The sequence below is a fragment of the Anabrus simplex genome, chromosome 2, assembly GCF_040414725.1.
Source record: "Anabrus simplex isolate iqAnaSimp1 chromosome 2, ASM4041472v1, whole genome shotgun sequence".
Taxonomy (NCBI): Eukaryota; Metazoa; Arthropoda; class Insecta; order Orthoptera; family Tettigoniidae; genus Anabrus; species Anabrus simplex.
Genome location: NC_090266.1, coordinates 511491795 through 511510340, shown reverse-complemented (window position 1 = coordinate 511510340; position 18546 = coordinate 511491795). Strand labels below are relative to the sequence as shown.

The 18546-nt window shown below is 39.6% G+C and overlaps 1 protein-coding gene across 1 annotated transcript in view; it reads right to left on the bottom strand.

The window, feature by feature from the left end:
- Ide (Insulin degrading metalloproteinase) overlaps nt 1–18546 on the bottom strand; it is a 644148-nt gene that overhangs the window by 322188 nt on the left and 303414 nt on the right. The gene's annotated exons all lie outside the window — the stretch shown is intronic.

The following is an 18546-nucleotide window of genomic DNA, read 5'->3' as shown; positions in this document are numbered from 1 at the left end:
GGATTGAAAAGGTAGACCCTTTTAAGTTTCCTATCTTCCATTCTCAGTTCAATACGGACAAAAATGAAATTCTTTGATTTAAATATTTGCTTTACGTCGCACTGACACAGATAGGTCTTATGGCGACGATGGGATAGGAAAGGCCTAGGAGTTGGAAGGAAGCGGCCGCGGCCTTAATTATGGTACAGCCCCGGCATTTGCCTGGTGTGAAAATGGGAAATCACGGAAAACCATCTTCAAGGCTACCGACAGTGGGACTCGAACCCACTATCTCCCGATTACTGGATACTGGCCGCACTTAAGCGACTGCAGCTATCGAGCTCGGTAATAACATTAAAAAGACCAGCAGTTTATACATAAGAATGTTCTAAATATTAAATGTAAAATGAAACATTCCATCATAAATGATCGAGAGAGAACATTTAACTTCAATCTGAAGAGGAGGCAGAAGAAGAAGAGGACATAGGCATTAAGGTAAACCAATGACAAAATATGTTTTAAGTAACATTTTGTGTGTTATTTGTATGTTTTAAATTTATCTGTTTTAAATTTTAAATATTTATTTCAGCTGAAGATGTCTCCAATAGAGACAAAACATGTCCTGATCTAATGTAAACATACAGCATAATGAATTAGTCCGAAGTATATGAAGGATTACAATAAAAAGCACTGAAAGGTGGAAAACTGTTTCAATCACAGTTATGATCCAAGCTGTCAGTGGAGAGATGGCATGGCATGGAATGATATTAGTTTTATATTATATTATATTATATTATATTATATTATATTATATTATATTATATTTATGATATTAGTAGATGAATAGGCTTGAGCACAGCTTTCAAGCGTAGAAAAGATCATAAGATTAAGGTAAGTTTGGAATTCAAGAGAACAAATTTGGGCAAATACTCATTCATAGGACGAGGAGTAAGGAAATGGAATAATTTATCAAGGGAAATGTTCGATAAATTTCAAAGATCTCTGAAAAAATTTAAGAAAAGGCTAGGTAAACAACTGATAAGCAATCTGCCACCTGGGCGACAGACCTAACTGCAATCATTGATGATTAATTGACTGATTGACTGAATGACTGATGAAGACAGGAAAACATATGTGGATGAAAGAAACAGAGTTAAACAAATACTGTACATGTAGAATCCAAGAAGTCATTAGAAAAAGAATATTATTATTATTATTATTATTATTATTATTATTATTATTATTATTATTATTATTATTATTATATTTTACACAGTGAATCAAAGTGCAGCAAAGTTAATACTGTGAGTTGAGAGTTGTGATCAACAGTATTCTGCAAGAAAGAAGTCAGCTCCCAGACGAAACCGTATTCGGACAAAATTTGCTTCATGGTAGTGAGAATGATCACAGGCACAAACAGGTGGGAACAAGGGCATGACGGTACTCAAAATGAGGATATAAAGGCTAATATAGGAACAAACTCGAATGACGAAGCTGTAAGCATAAACCGGCTTCACTGGTGGGGTCATGTGATGTGAATGGACAAGTATAGGTTACCTAGGAGAATAATGGACTCTGTCAAGGAGGGTAAGATAACTAGAGGAAGACGACGATGGTTAAACCTCAGTTTCTAATGATTTAAAGTTAAGAGGTAAGAGATAAACGAGGCCACAGAGTTAGATTCACAATTAAGTATTTATTTATTTTCCACCTAGTCGATACAATGATTGCTTAATGCAATTTAATGGTTAAAGTGGTACAAGTTTCGTATATTATTAACATCTTCAGCCACATAACACTGTTTAGATAAAAAATATATAAATTGACAAAGTAATGCTTTGGAGGAAGTGTCCTTAAAATTAACATAAGATTGACAACATTAAAACAAACAAATAACTATCAAATAATATATATTTTCTCTTGAGTTAAAAGTAACAGACATGAAATTACCAAGAACCATCGCTGGTACAAACAGGTGGGAACAATGACAGGAGGGTACTCCATTGATGAAGCTGTCCACATAAACCGCCTTCAGGTGTAGGGTCGTGTGGTGAATGGAGTAAGATAGGTTACGTAGGAGAATCAAGGACTCAGTCGTGGAGGGTAAGGGAAGTAGAGGGACACCAAGGCAATGATGGTTAGACTGAGTTTCCAGTGCTTTAAAGATATGAGGTATGAAATTGAATGAGGCAACACAGCTAGTTACAAAATAAAGGAATGTGGAGGCATTTAATAAACTCACAGAGGCTTGCAGACTGAACACTGAAAGGTGTAACAGTCCACGATGAAGATGTACGTGTGCATATTATTACATAATCATAGTCTTTTAACTAGTATCAATACACTTAAATACCTTGAAAGTTTGTCAAATTACTTGAAATGTAGCCCCCTTATCAAACTTCACTTTTTCCCTCTTTCCACTTCCCTATTAAAACTAGGTATTGAGCTCGATAGCTGCAGTCGCCTAAGTGCGACCAGTATCCAGTAATCGGGAGATAGTGGGTTCGAGCCCCACTGTCGGCAGCCCTGAAGATGGTTTTCCGTGGTTTCCCATTTTAACACCAGGCAAATGCCAGGGCTGTACCTTAATTAAGGCCACGCCCGCTTCCTTCCAATTCCTAGGCCTTTCCTATCCCATCGTCTCCATAAGACATATCTGTGTCGGTACGACGTAAAGCAAATAGCAGAAAGAAAAAATAAAATCTAGGTATTTTCAAGACTATTCAGTTCCAGAGATACAGAGGTAAATTGCACACTCTCATGTTTAGAACTACTGCTTATTTATGTCCAGTGCACTGTCATCTGGTACTGTCACCATGTAGAGCAGCATGCTTAATGTATTACTGCTTGGTTAGCCTGTCGGACAGTCCTTGGTGATACAGTAGTTCCTTTTGCTCCAATGCAGGTAGGTCCTGAACAATCAACACACGTTCCATTCTGATTTCACCCCATTGTTTCTATATTTGTAGCACTCACAAGTTCCTCTCAAAAATTCATCTTGTCCTGTTGGTAATGCAAGACTCATGCGATGATTGTTTCAGGTCCAATGACATACCCACTGCTAGCCCTGCTCTACTCTACCAACTGCAATAAAACACTAGCACCGATCTGCCCAAGTGCAATTGTATTTTGAGCATGTAATATTTTCCAAACTTTGTTTTGAAAAATAACTGCCTTGTGAGAACTCAATTTCAAAATATTGTTTCCCAACATGAACATAAAATTGTGAAAAATACAGAAACTGTCAACCTGGCACTCCCATAAAAACAAGGGTAGTTTTCAGCCTGTGAATAGAGAAGCTAGGTTTGTCTGGCTCCTTTGCTAAATAGTCAGCGTACTGGCCTTTGGTTCAGAGGGCCTGAAGTTCGATTCCCAGCCAAGCCGGGGATTTTAACTGTGTATAGTTAATTCCTGTAGTGCAGTGACTGGGCATTTGTCTAAATACACACCTTCATCTACACAACACATCACACTATAATCCAGCACAGAAACACGCAACACTAAATACATCGCTCCATATAGGTTTGGTAACAAGGAAGGCATCTGGTTGTAAAACTGGACGGAATTCATACTAAGTACTAACGCTAGGCAACTGGGGAAAGAGGCCAGGAAGAAGAAATAGAAAAACAAGTTTTCAGTGAAACATTTCACAATTAAATATCATGTACTGTATTTCTCCGAATCCAAGATGACCCTGAATGCAAGAAATCCCCACATTTTCCTTCAAAATAATTAAATCGGGCTTAAAATGTTATTTGTGAAATCATCTCTCTCTCTTTCTTAGCATTAATCCCGACTTGCAGGGTCTGCTGCTTTGCTACATCTCCTCCATTTCTGTCTGTCGCTGACATCTTCTGGTGTTAAGCCAACACTGTGCATGTCTGCCCTGATGTTGTCAGTCCATCTCTTTGCCGGTCTTCCTCGTGGTCTTGTTCCCTCTGGGTTGATGTGGAGCGCTGTTTTGGCAACTGAGTCGTCCTGTTTTCTCATGACGTGGCCGTACCAGCGGAGACGGGCTTCCCTCACTTTGTCTATGATGGGCGCGACACCAAACCTTTGCCGGACGTCCGTGTTCCTTATGTGGTCACATCGGGTCAGCCTCATGGACCATCGAAGCATCTTCATCTCCATGGTTGTCAACATTTGCTCCTGTTATTTCGTCATGGGGCGACATTCAGTCCCATAGATCGCTGCTGGCCGTACCACACTCTTATAAACTTTTGCCTTTAGATATTGAGGCATCTTTTTATCACAGAGGACTCCAGTGACCTGTCTCCACTTGAGCCAAGCTGCATTTACCCTCATCCGAGTATCAGGAGTGGTGTCACAGTTTGAGGTGACGACGGATCCTAAGTACTTAAATTGCATGGTCTTCTGCAGGTCTTCTTCACTGATACTTATGGTACCTCTGGTTTGGGGGCCACATTCCAGGTATTCTGTCTTCTGGATATTGAGGTGCAGTCCATTTTCAGCCAGTCTGTCCTTCCACGTTTGAACCTGATGCTGGAGTTCAGGACGGGTTTCTTGTGCAAGTACCACATCATCGGCATAAAGAAGGGTCCAGGGATGTGAAGTCTGTATGTCAGCTGTTACCGTATCCATGCAGAGGATGAATAGCAATGGTGAAAGGGCAGAACCTTGATGAACACCCACAGTGATATCGAAAGGTGGAGAGATTCCAGCAGGACTCCGGACAACACTAGTGGAATTGCGATACAGAAGTTGCACCCAGCTTACATACTCTTCAGGGACGCCATGACAGCGAAGAGCTCGCCAAATAAGTTCGTGTGGGATACGGTCAAAAGCCTTTTCTAGGTCTAGAAATGCCATGTGTACACTCTTCTGTCTCTCTCTGTGCTTTTCCATCAAGAGGCGTGTGGCATGGATTGCATCGATGGTACTGCATCCCTTAATAAATCCACACTGGTTTGGTGTTACAGAGACAATACATCTGAGTCTGCTGTCAAGTACACGTTCAAAGATCTTGAAAGTATGACAGAGGAGTCGTATAGGGCGATAGGTCGAGCAATCACTCACATCTCCTTTTCCCTTCCAGATTGGAACTGTTGTGCTAGTTGTCCATGTGTGTGGAAGCTGTTTCTCGGCGATGATTTGGTTGAAGAGTGAGACAAGGAACTCTGAAGCAGGCTTTCCGAGCATTTTCCAGATTTCCGCTGGTAAGTCATCTGGACCAGTTGCTTTTCCATTTTTCATTTTGCTAATGGCAAGCATTACTTCCTCGGATGTAATTGAGGGGACAGGGCCTACGATAGGATCAGGACTAGAAATTGGTGGATGCGTAAATTCTTTGTTGCTGATGTTATTAAAGTAATCTGCCCAACGCTGGAGAATGGATTGTTGATCTCGTAGCAGTTTGGCGTCGGCTCCCTTGATGTGCATTACGTGTCCAATGTCCTGAGTTGAACGGTCACGGGACTTAGCAAAACGATATATATTGTTTTCTCCTGATGGTGTGTCAAGCTGGTCGTATAGTGACTGGTAATAATGGTCCTTTGCTGCAGCTACAGCTCTTTTTGCTGCAGATTTCAGGTCGCGATATTGCTGAAGATCAGTATCAAGACGTGAGTTCCACCAAGTCTTGTAGGCTATCTTTTTCTCCTTGATTGCTTGCTTGACTTCATCTGTCCACCACCAGGTTTGTTTATCAATATATTTTCGTCCGGGTATGGATTTTCCCAACGTTTTTGTCGCCGCCTGATGTATTTGTTCCACAGCATCTTTCCACATGTCTTGAACCGATTGATCGGACTTCACGGAGAAATTTGCCAAGGCTGTCATCAACTCGTTTCGTTTATTTGTGAAATCATAATTTTATTTATAACAAATTTGAGAGAAAAACACACACACACACCCCATGTAAATCCTATCAACTTCTCTAATACCATATTTACTCGTGCATTAGACCCCCCCTTTTTTCCAGCACTTTTACAACCCAAGAGAGTAAGGGGTGTCCAATATGCGATAACCTCAAATTCTGTGCAGTGAACACCTGGCTTCTAGACTATACATTATACATGTAAACATTCTACACTATTCTTTAACAAACTTGTGAATATATTTATACTGGCTATTTTCGTTGGAAGGCAGTATTTCTAAATGTAAAAAGACAACAGATGGTGAACACGACTTTTAGGCCTACATACTGTATAAGTAAATATAGTCAGTTTTAGTTACTCATATCATGTCATTTATTTCATCTCATTGATTCCTTTGATTTGGAAGGGCATATGGTTGTAAAAACTCGCTATGAAGATTCGTCTCACTTCATACTTGACCCCGTAGAGAAAAGGGATAAGGGTATCGTATTATCATATTATGCAATATTGATACAAAAGAAATTAATGGCCAGTCATTTGTTTGTGTCAGTTGAGCAGTAGGACTACCACACAGTAAATGTGAGTAAACCTAATCACTGCTTTCATTTGAATTATCGTCTTGTGCCGCCAACTTCCCTGCTACCAGCATGTTGTCATTAGAAATGACGTCATCTTCTCCGCCCTCTCATCTGGGGACTGGGCATTCAAGGTCCCGTCTTTTTTGAAACTTTTAAAGATAGTTTCGTTCCCAACTATAGAGTCCAAACAGTGAAAATCTATTCTGAAATGGTTTCTGGAGATTGTCCCTGATATTCCCAGTTGATGTGTGTGTAGCAGAAGCCACTCCTTACAAATAAAGCTGTGCTTTGGTAGAAAGCATGCCAAACAACCAGCTGATAACATGCATATATTACGAGTTGTTCTTCCGAATGTAATACATAGTGACAGGAAGCATTCTTGGGATAACTGCTGCCGTTGAGAACCCTAAATATTAAGTATGTTTCATGCTTGTTCTCCACATTTACCACATCAGGATTTACCTGAACACCTGTAAATGAGATAAGAGAGACCTCATTGTTTAGGTTATGTATGCTATCAAGTGCCCTCATAGTGCCAGAAGTTCCACAATAGGAAGATTAAAAATAAATAACAGGAAGTTTGTCGCATTTATGGATATGTACAGGTTTGGCGGCAATGTGTTTTATGATCATAATGTTTAATTTCGTACGATCGTTGTCTCCATTTTTTATTAACGCATACCATAGTATGTTTTTTTGGCATCTCCAAAAATTGTTAACTGGGGACGTAAAATTATTATTATTATTATTATTATTCGTTAAGTATGTTGGCAAGTAAAACAATCGCTATGATTAGATTGTTTTAAACCTACTTCTCTCCAAAAATTCCTATATTGACCCGAGTTACAAGATATTCAAAGATCATTTTGTTAATGACCTCGCCTGCTATATTAATAGCAAGAACCGTAAATATTTCTTAACTAAAGTAAACTTGTTTCCTCATCCCGGGGTGGTGCAGCTCTTTTTAGAGAGAGTCCCCCCAGTGGAAGGGAATAATTGCATGTACCATTTTTACAGCATATCAACCTTCCTGCCATTCGTAAATCTCTGGCAATACGGTACCGAGAATCAAACTCAGGTTCCTGAGAAAGGCAACTAATTGTGCTAACGCTTATGCTGGTGGACATTCTTAACTACAAAACACAGACATATATACAACACATGACTGATGCGTTCATGCAATGCACGGGTCGGACAAGAAACTATTCACTTATTCGTACATCATCAGAGCTGCAGTAGGCCTATGCCACGGAGGCGGACATTTCTTAACTGTGAAACACAGATGTACCAAATCACTTCAACATATGTTTTCATTGTGTGGGTCATGCGAACGAACTCTTCACAAATTTGTGTGATGCCATCAGAACTGCAGTAAGGCTTGTACCCACTTCGAAGTGGAATCATTGATCTTATCTGACGAATTACGTTAATGGGGTCTTGTATCCAAGATTTATTTTTTCATTTTCTTTGCCTCGAAAAGCCAAGGGGGGTCTAATCTAATACACGAGTAAATATGGTGATTTTCATAAGAGGTATCTGATACTGTCTTTGGAAGTTCAGAGAATTCTTATTTGCGAGCCTGCATTAGTATCGCATCTTGTGTTATGGCCATTGAGCCCTTGCGTTTTTTGCGCACATACCTTACTGGATTTCTGCAAAGCAAGCTTGTTGCAGGCCACTGAATTAATTTTTTGTACAGTACGCATCTTTTAAGCTATCTTCAGCTTTACACTAAAGCCGAACACTGGCTTTAGTTGTGCCGTTTATCCTTGCGGCTGCAAAATTATTCTTCATTTCCACGTGTTTTAATAATTATTAACTTAAAATTGGCATCATAATATCGACGAAAACCCATTGAAAATTTGTTAAAAATACCTGATCCACGTCAATATTTTCAATTATAAGCCTTCAAATACCCCTCCGGTATTACCAAACCTCCTCGAGTGCCTAAGATGACCAGTCACTGCTCTTCCAACATAAGGGGTAAGCGGTCTTGGACTCTCATTTTATGGACGCACTAATTTTCAAGGCACTGAGTGTATCTTTTCTCTTTCATTTTTCAGACTTCAACTGATGCTCACTGCATCTTATTTTTTCCATCCATGACTTTGTTGAACTCCCAGTAGAAATTCAAGGACACATGTTTTCGGCTTTAACCTATGCTTAAAGGAACTGGATATTTGTCTCTACATATACGCAGTTTCAGGCGTGAACAATCCTGTGATGTGTTATTACTCCATTAGTCAACTTCAATATGTCATTTCTTCACCCGATTCTCATGTCTGTGCAGTGGAGTGAGATTTGACTGGTGACTATTCTAATTACCTTCTTCGTCCCAACGAATATGGAATAATCATTTTTATGTACATAACATTTTTATTGATTGACTGATAGCAATATGATATCCTGTATGATTTTATTTACTTCACTATCAGCTCTAGTTTGTGTTTTATGTTTTAACCTCTGTCAATACGATTGTTGTGTTTTTAGTCATAGCTATGTCGTACAATTGTTAGTAGTTTTCACACTAGTTTAAAGGCTACTGATTGTCTCTAATGTGAACGTCGGATCCTAAGGAGCCATATACTTTAAGGTCACTAGGATCGGGGCCCTGACCAAACATTAGGCTAAGGTTTATTTTGGTTGAGGATGCTTACGATAGTTAAGCGAAACATATCCCAACTAACAACACCAATGTAATGTTTGTATACTTAATATAAGGACTGGTAAGTATTGGAAAGGTAGTATATATTATTATTCTTATTTTAATGTGTATACCCCAGCTTGATGAAAATAATAATACTTCTGGACTACAAAATAATTCAGGCTTTTAACAGGATACTTCAATGAAATCATATCTCCTTACATCATAGGCCAATGATTTGTAGATGAACATAAGAATCAAGAAGAAATCCATGTTAAAGAGAAGCAGGCGTGGTAAATATTAGTTTTGAGCATACATAACAGGACTTCCTTGATAAATTAAGCAGATATGCGATAACTGATAAAGGCTGTACACAATAAAACTTATTTAATGAAACACAGGCAAGAAATAATATAATACACACTGAAAATCACATGCAAGTTCTACTTTAAAGTCATAGTTGTGGCCTTTTTAGCTTGCTGCAAAAGTCTTGAAAAAATGTTTTGTCATAACAGCAACCAGAACTCCTGGTCTTCAAAATAGAATTAGACTCCAGAGATTCATTGGACATGGATGACCTGAACTCTGTTCTATTTTTCTTCACGAGGCTGAAAACACATTCACATTCTGCACTGCTATGGAGTATGGTGAGGATAGAGAACATTACTCTAAAAAAATTGGTTAGGCTTATACTTAAGAAGTCCATCGGCTCCACAAATTCTTGATATTTGTGCCCAACTGGAATCACTCGCAGCATCTTGATTTCCAAACAAAGTGTCATCTACCTGAAGAGCTGTGAACTGCCCCAAACTCATTCACCACCTCATCTGCAGTTTCATTATCTTCCTTGCATAACATGATAGGAAAATTTTCGAAGAAAAATGAATGGAAGAAAACTGTGCACCTTCAATTTTGTCTAACCTAGAAACTTCTTGAACACATCATCCTTGAGTGGAAACTTGTTGATGTAGTTACAGGCAGTACAAAAGTCGTTTCTCAATGATGAAAAGAAAAGGGATTTATATGCATCCTGGAGATCATTCACTATGTCCGGAGATCGTTCACTATGTTCGAAGTCTAATAGCAATAACTAACTCATCTTTCATTTTGAATCAAGTTTTACTCAACTTCAAGCAAAGAAGAGCTTTTGACAATTTTGGGCTTAAACTCGGTGAACAACTGCTTTAGCAAATCCATTAGATGCTCTAATAAAACGTGAACTTGTGGGGAAGAAGTCTGAAGGGCAACAATGAATTTGTCAAATACAGGAATAGTCACATGAAGGAAAGTGCAAAAGGCCTTGTTCAAGTTTGAGGATAGGAACAAACAATTTTTCCTCACATGTGTATTTGAGTTATCAGTCCATAGCCTGGTTTGATGCAGCTCTCCATGCCACCCTATTCTGTGCTAACCTAACTACGTAACTATTACATCCTACACCTGCTCTAATCTGCTTGTCATATTCATACCTTGGTCTACCCCTACCGTTCTTACCACCTACACTTCCTTCAAAAACCAACTGAACAAGTCCTGGGTGTCTTAAGATGTGTCCTATCATTCTATCTTTTCTTCTCGTCAAATTTAGCCAAATCGATCTTCTCTCACCAATTCGATTCAGTATCTCTTCATTCGTGATTCGATCTATCCATCTCACCTTCAGCATTCTTCTGTAACACCACATTTCAAAAGCTTCTATTCTCTTTCTTTCTGAGCTAGTTATCATCCATGTTTCACTTCCATACAATGCCACGCTCCACACAAAAGTCTTCAAAAACATCTTTCTGATTCAGATATCAATGTTTGAAGTGAGCAAATTTCTTTTCTTAAGAAAGCTCTTCCTTGCTTGTGCTAGTCTGCATTTTATGTCCTCCTTACTTCTGCCATCATTATTTATTTTACTACCCAAGTAACATTATTCATCTACTTCCTTTAAGACTTCATTTCCTAATCTAATGTTTCCTACATCACCTGCCTTTGTTCGACTGCACTCCATTACTTTTGTTTTGGACTTATTTATTTTCATCTGGTGCTCCTTACCCAAGACTTCATCCATACCATTCAGCAGCTTCTCGAGATCTTCTGCAGTCTCAGATAAAATAACAATATCATCGGCAAATCTCAAGGTTTTGATTTCCTCTCCTTGGACTGTGATTCCCTTTCCAAATTTCTCTTCGATTTTCTTTACTGCCTGTTCTATGTAAACATTGAAAAGGAGGGGGACAAATGGCAGCCTTGCCTCACTCCTTTCTGGATTGCTGCTTCTTTTTCAAAGCGCTCAATTCTCATCACTGCAGACTGATTTTTATACAGATTGTAGATAATTCTTCGTTCTCGGTATCTGATCCCTATCATCTTCAGAATCACAAATAGCTTGGTCCAATCAACATTATTGAATGCCTTTTCTAGATTTACGAATGCCATGTACGTGGGCTTGTCCTTCTTGATTCGATCCTCTAAGATCAGACGTAAAGTCAGGATTGCTTCACGTGTTCCTACATTTCTTCTGAAGCCAAATTGATCTTCTCCCAACTCAGCTTCAACTTGTTTTTCTATTCTTCTGTAAATAATACATGTTAAAATTTTGCAGGCATGAGATACTAAACTAATGGTGCGGTAGTTTTCACATCTGTCAGCACCGGCTTTCTTGGGAATAGGTATAACAACATTCTGACGAACGGATGGGACTTCTCCTGTCTCATACATCTTGCACACTAAATGAAATAACCTTGGCATGCTGGTTTCTCCTAAGGCAGTCAGTAATTCAGAGGGAATGTCATCAATTCCAGGTGCCTTGTTCCTATTTAGGTCACTCACAGCTCTGTCAAACTGACCTCAAAATTGGGTCTCCCATTTCATCAGCATCAACAGCCTCTTCATGTTCCAGAACCAAATTATCTACATCTTTACCTTCATACAACTGTTGGATATGCTCCTGCCATCTTTCTGCTTTGTCTTCTTTCCCTAGAAGTGGCTTTCCATCTGAGCTCTTGATATTCATACACCTATATTTCCTTTCTCCAAAGGTTTCCTTGATTTTCCTGTATGCAGCATCTACCTTTCCCAGGACCATACAGCCTTCGACATCCTTGCACTTCTCCTTCAGCCATTCTTCCTTAGCTACCTTGCACTTTCTATCCACTTAATTCTTTAATCGCCTATATTCTTTTCTGCCCTCTTCATTTCTAGCATTCCTGTATTTTCATCGTTCATCAATCAGGTCTAGTATCTCCTGAGTTATCCACTGATTCTTAGTCGATCTTTTCTTCCTTCCTAACATTTCTTCAGCAGCCCTGCTGACTTCATTTTTCATGACTCTCCACTCTTCCTCTATAGTGTTTCCTTCAGCCTTTTCATTTAGTCCTTCTGCAACATGTTCGTTGAAGCAATCTCTCACACTCTTTTCTTTCAACTTGTCTAGATCCCATCTTTTTGCATTCTTTCCTTTCTTCAATTTCTTCAACTTCAGATGGCATTTCATGACCAACAAGTTGTGGTCAGAGTCCACGTCTGCTCCTGGGAAAGTTTTGCAATCCAACACCTGGTTTTTGAATCTCTGCCTCAACATAATGAAGTCTATTTGATACCTTCCATGTCTCCAGGTCTCGTCCATGTATACAGCCGTCGTTTGTGGTGTTTGAACCAAGTATTGGCAAGGACTAAATTATGATCAGTGCAGAATTCAACCAGCCGACTTCCTCTTTCGTTCCTTTGTCCCGATCCAAAATCTCCTACTGTATTACCTTCTCTTCCTTGGCCTACCACTGCATTCCAGTCTCCCATCACGATTAGATTCTCGTCACCTTTTACAAATTTTATTAAAACTTCTATCTCCTCATATATTCTTTCGATTTCTTCATCATCCGCTGAACTAGTAGGCATATAGACCTGCACTACTGTGGTGGTCATTGCTTTGGTGTCTTTTCTTAACGACAATAATTCTTTCACTATGCTGGTCGTAGTAGCTTACCCGCTGCCCTATTTTCTTATTCATTATTAAACCAACTCCTGCATTTCCCCTGTTTGATTTTGTGTTGATAATTCGGTAGTCGCCTGACCAAAAATCTTGTTCTTCCTGCCAACGTACTTCACTTATACCAACTACATCTAACTTTAGCCTATCCATCTCCCTTTTCCAATTCTCTAACCTACCACAACGATTCAAACTTCTAACATTCCACGCTCCGACTCGCAGAAGGTCAGTATCCATCTTCCTGATGATCGCCCCCTCTCGTGTAGTCCCCACCCAGAGATCCGAATGGGGGACTAGTTTACCTCCGGAATATTTTACCCAGGAGGAAGCCATCATCAGTACACCATTCATACAGAGAGAGCTGCATGTCCTCGGGAGGTAGTTACGGGTGTAGTTTCCCGTTGCTTTCAGCCGTGTAGCAGTATCAACACAGCTAAGCCATGTTGAGTATTATTACAAGGCCGTATCAGTCAATCATCTAGACTGCCGCCCTTGCAATTACCGAAAGGCTGCTATCCCCCTTTCGATGAACCATTCATTAGTCTTGTCTCTCAACAGATACCCATCCGATATGGTTGCACCTGCGGCTCGGCGATCTACAACATTGGGACACGCAAGCCTCCCCACCGTGGCAAGGTCACATGGTTCACAGAAGAGGTTTCCTCACATATTGTAGCAGAAGTCTTACTTTTTATGATGGGTTTGTCACATTTGGAAGAATATGCTATTCTTTTAGGGGTATGTGTAGTAGCAGAATCAAAAATTCTCTTCTTTTGATACTCTTTGGATCCACTTTGTTCAACTCTAGGTATTCTGAAAGATGTCAAGCTTGTGGAAATGTTACTTGCTCCTTCAAGAAAGAAGGAAAGAAGCGGATCCCACTGGTCCAGTAGTCTATCCAAACATCTGCCTAAAGATAACCACCTAGTATGTACATGCTTCAGAATTTTCTTTGCCTCTTTATTGTGCAAGCACCGAGCTCAATAGCTGCAGTCGCTTAAGTGCGGCCAGTATCCAGTAATCGGGAGATAGTGGGTTCGAGCCCCACTGTCGGCAGTCCTGAAGATGATTTTCCGTGGTTTCCCATTTTCACACCAGGCAAATGCCGAGGTTGTACCTTAAGCCCACGGCTGCTTCCTTCCACTTCCTAGGCCCTTCCTATCCCATCGTCGCCATAAGACATATCTGTGTCGGTACGATGTAAAACAAATAGAAAAAAAAAATATTGTGCAAATTCTGAAATTTCTGAAGGCGTTCTTTCCTTTTAACAATCTTCTCTAAGAACTAAGATATATCAACAAGGATCTCATCCGCTTTAAGTGGTAATGTTCCCGCACCTTTTGCAGCTGCTAGATTAATCAGGCGGCAAATTCAACCTATGACCACAATACCTGGTTCAACTTCCTTCAGAACTGCTGAAACCCCATTTTTGTGTCCTATCATAAGAGGAGCATTGTCGGAGCAGAAAGCCACACAGTTTTCAGTTGGTATGTTATGAGAATTCAGCTGTGATAACATCAGCTTACCTATGTTTCGCCCTGTTGAGTCCCCGTCTAACGCTGGTATGAACAGCACAGTGCTCACTACTTTTTCCCGCGGAATATCGTAGAACAATAGGATACAACATGGCATTCATATCACTGCTTCCATCCATTGCCAAAGAAAATGGTTTGCTCTGAAGGCATTGAACAACTTCAGATGCATTTTTTGCCCTTTTTTTTTTTTTTTTTTTTTTTAGTTCCGTTTGGGCCTGCTATGGACCACGTGGTTCTTATCTCTAGCAGCTTTCTTCTTTGACCAGTACTCCTTCATCCTTGCACTGTGAAAGTCTTTTCGCGCCTGGGTCCATTTCACACCTCCTCCCGGACGTACTGTTTTTTCTGTTAGTGACTGGAGAGAGTTTGATGTTCTGATCAACGTTCTGTACCTATTCCTGTCATAAATTTCATTGGGAGCAATGTCCAATTCTTGAAGGTCTTTTCTGACGAGTCTTGCCCACTTGGCATTAGTCGCTTTCCCTCTAGAGATGGTGTGGAAGATTCTGGAGGTGAGCCTCTGATTGTCCATTCTCATGACATGACCATAGAAGTTCAATCTCCTCTTCCTCATAGATGTTGTAATGCTCTCCAACTGTTGGTACAGTTCTTTGTGTGCCTGATTCTGTACTTGCCTTCTTCTTTAATAGGGCCCATGATTTTTCTCAGGATCTTCCTTTCCTTCAGCTCCAGTTTTCTAAGTTGCCCTTTTCTTACCATGTTTAGGCATTCTGAGGCATATAGTACTGATGGTCTCACTACAGTAGTGTAATGCCTGATTTTGATGTTAACTGAGAGGGATTTGGATTTGTACATACTCTTACATAGGTGGTAGGCATTTTCCAATTTGATGCATCTGCTGTTCATGGCCTGATCTTCATTCATGTTTGGGGTTATCCATTCTCCTAGGTATTTGAAGGAGTTAGTCCTTTGTACTGTTTTGTCCCCCAGTGGGATTGATTTGGGTGCATCTTTGATGTTGGTGATAAACTGTGTTTTGTTGATGGTGATCTTCAGCCCTACTTTAGCGGCTATGTGGTCGAGAGAGGATAGTTGATGGGTAGCTTCCTCCACACTGGATGCCAGGAGTGTAAGGTCGTCTGCGAAGGCTAAACAGTTAACTGTTAACTTGTCTTTCTTGTAGCCAATTCTCAATCCAGAGTCATCCTTTAGCATTTTCGTCCACGCACGAATGACTTTCTCAAGTAGGCAGTTAAAGAGGAGACAGGCCATCCCCTTGTCTAACACCTGTTTTGATCTCAAAGCTCTGGGACAGTTCCCCTCTGAATTTGATTCTGGCTGTAGTGTTGGTAAGAGTTGCTTTCACTAGATTCAAGGTTTTCTTATCTAGTCCCAGTTCAGCAAGTGCCTGGAAGAGTGACTCTCTATCTACTGAATCGTAGGCCTTCTGAAAGTCAACAAATGTTGCCACGTAGGGTGAGGTGCTTAGGTTTTTGTAAGTGATGACGGTTTTGAGGTTCAGGATTTGTTCAGCGCATGACCTTGACTTGCGAAACCCAGCCTGGTACTCTCCGATGCAGGAGTCTAGTTGAGCCTCTACTCTTGTGAGTAATACTTTGGAGAGTATCTTGTATGTCACTGATACAAGGGAAATCCCTCTGTAGTTGTTGAGATCTGATTTGTCGCCCTTTTTGTGTAACGGGTGGATGATAGCTGAGGTCAAGAAAGGGGCATTAATTGGCCTTTTGCACGGTATGTCTGTGTGTGATATTAATATTGCACATGGTGGAAGAAACAGTTTAAGTAATCATGTGAAGTGCGGTTAACACATAAGTTTCGTTAAATCGAAGAAGGATACCCGGAAAATCAACACCTTTTTTGCCAAGTCTGGAAACATTGACAGTGACATTTTATTTTACAATGCATGTCATTTTCGTGTGACCACAGCTGTATTTCTTTGCAACTTCTGATGTGGGAAACATCATCTTAATTAATGCACCAGCATGATCAGCCGCACTTATGGCACATTGTGTTCCACCAAAAAGGAAGTAAACAAACACTCGGCTCTAATAATGTCACTGTCAATGTTTCCAGACTTGGCAAAAAAGGTGTTGATTTTCCGGGTATCCTTCTTCGATTTAACGAAACTTACGTGTTAACCGCACTTCACATGATTACTTAAACTGTTTCTTCCACCATGTGCAATATTAATATCACACACAGACATACCGTGCAAAAGGCCAATTTATGCCCCTTTCTTGATTTTAGTATGCAGCACAGAAAATCAACAGAATATGATTCCTTAAATGACTGGAAGTACTGTTTCTTGTCGGATTTATTCATGATAATCTACAACAGGAATATAGCATATGAAAATGTTCAAGAACAAATGTCTCTATATCTATTGAAACATCGAAAGGAACCTGGATCACTGAACATCACATAAAATTATAACAAACACTCAAAGCAGTCAAACACTTCATTAAATCATGTCAAAGCACACAAAGTCTAAATGAACATGACGCTAACCTCGTGAACACAGAATATGCACATGGTAAAAAATGTACACACACCACACACTTGGAACGAATGTAGTTCTTCTTTATAGTATAATGGGCTTCGCTAATAGCAGTATACCCTTTCACTTGAACGATTGTAATTAGTCCAACGAATACAGGAAACTGTGAAGCATGAAGTTATAACACAAAAACTCGAACACTTCCTTAAAATATTTCATAACCTTAAAAGGCCAAAACATTCAAGGAACGCCAACTTCGTGAACAAAGAACAACACTCATGTGGTCAAAGAATATGGGTTAAATCACAACAAGCAAATGGAGTGGAACAAAGAATTTGCAGAGCAGAACCTGTCAACACCTAAAATTCATAAAATCAGCTTCATGGTCCGTATCGCACTTCAATAGATTCACAACTGAGTATTTTTTATTTTCCACCTTGTCAATACATTAATTCCTTAAGGCAACTTATTGGTTAAAATTGGTACATATTTAGTATATTATTAACGTCTTCAGCCAAAGAACACTGTTTAGATGAAAAATTCATATATAGAAAAAGCATCAATGCTTGAGTGGAAGTGTCCTTAAACTTAACATAAGAAGATTAAATGACAAAATTAAAAACAAAATATTCAAGAGAAAATATATAAATTTTTCTACAATTGAAAGCAGTTGTCAAGGAAACACTTTTACAATAGACCATAGAGAATATGCCCTAATGAATATTCCTTTTCTTAAAAAGTTCATGGGAAAAAAAAACAATTTAAAAATTACACATTTATAAGTAATTGTCGAAATGAAGAAATCTAGATTTCATAATGTGGCTCCTCCTATTACTATTGCAGATGAAAATATCACTAATTCCTAGTTGTCAATTCTTTTTAAATCTGCTTTCCTCTGGAACACTATCTCCTTTTTTACGGTCTTGTGTCTGGTGTAGAAGTGATGCGTTCTTTCTTGTTCACGTACTTGAGGAGGTGGAGGAGCGGGAGATATTGGTGTGTCATTAACTTCCTTGTTGTTACCTTCAGCTTCAAAGGAGGAGGAATACGTCGTACGGTTATCTGGAGGTGGAGAGATCCCAATTCTTTTCTCGTGATCTTTTTCAAGCATTTTCAAATACACCGGAATTTGATCATATAACGGGTTCTTATATTCTATAGCCTCATTAAGGTTATCATTTTTCTTTATAAGTTAGTCTAGATGAAAGTATAGAACTTCATGTGTGTTCATTAAGCTGCCCTTTTTTAATTTTTTTATGATGGTCAGGTCTTGTTCTATGTTGGTAAATTTGAGAAACATTTTTGTAAGGGGTAGTAGAATGTCATTCTGTCTTCACAATTTTCCAACAATCAGTGACGTTATGCAGAGGCACTGTACAATCAACTGCAGCGACTAGAGATGCATAATAAAGACGCTGATATTGAAGGTCGAGTTTTGTGTGCGCATGTTGTGGGGCTCTGTGTGTGTGTGTGTGTGTGTGTGTGTGTGTGTGTGTGAAGTGAGTGAAGTGAAGTGAAGTGAAG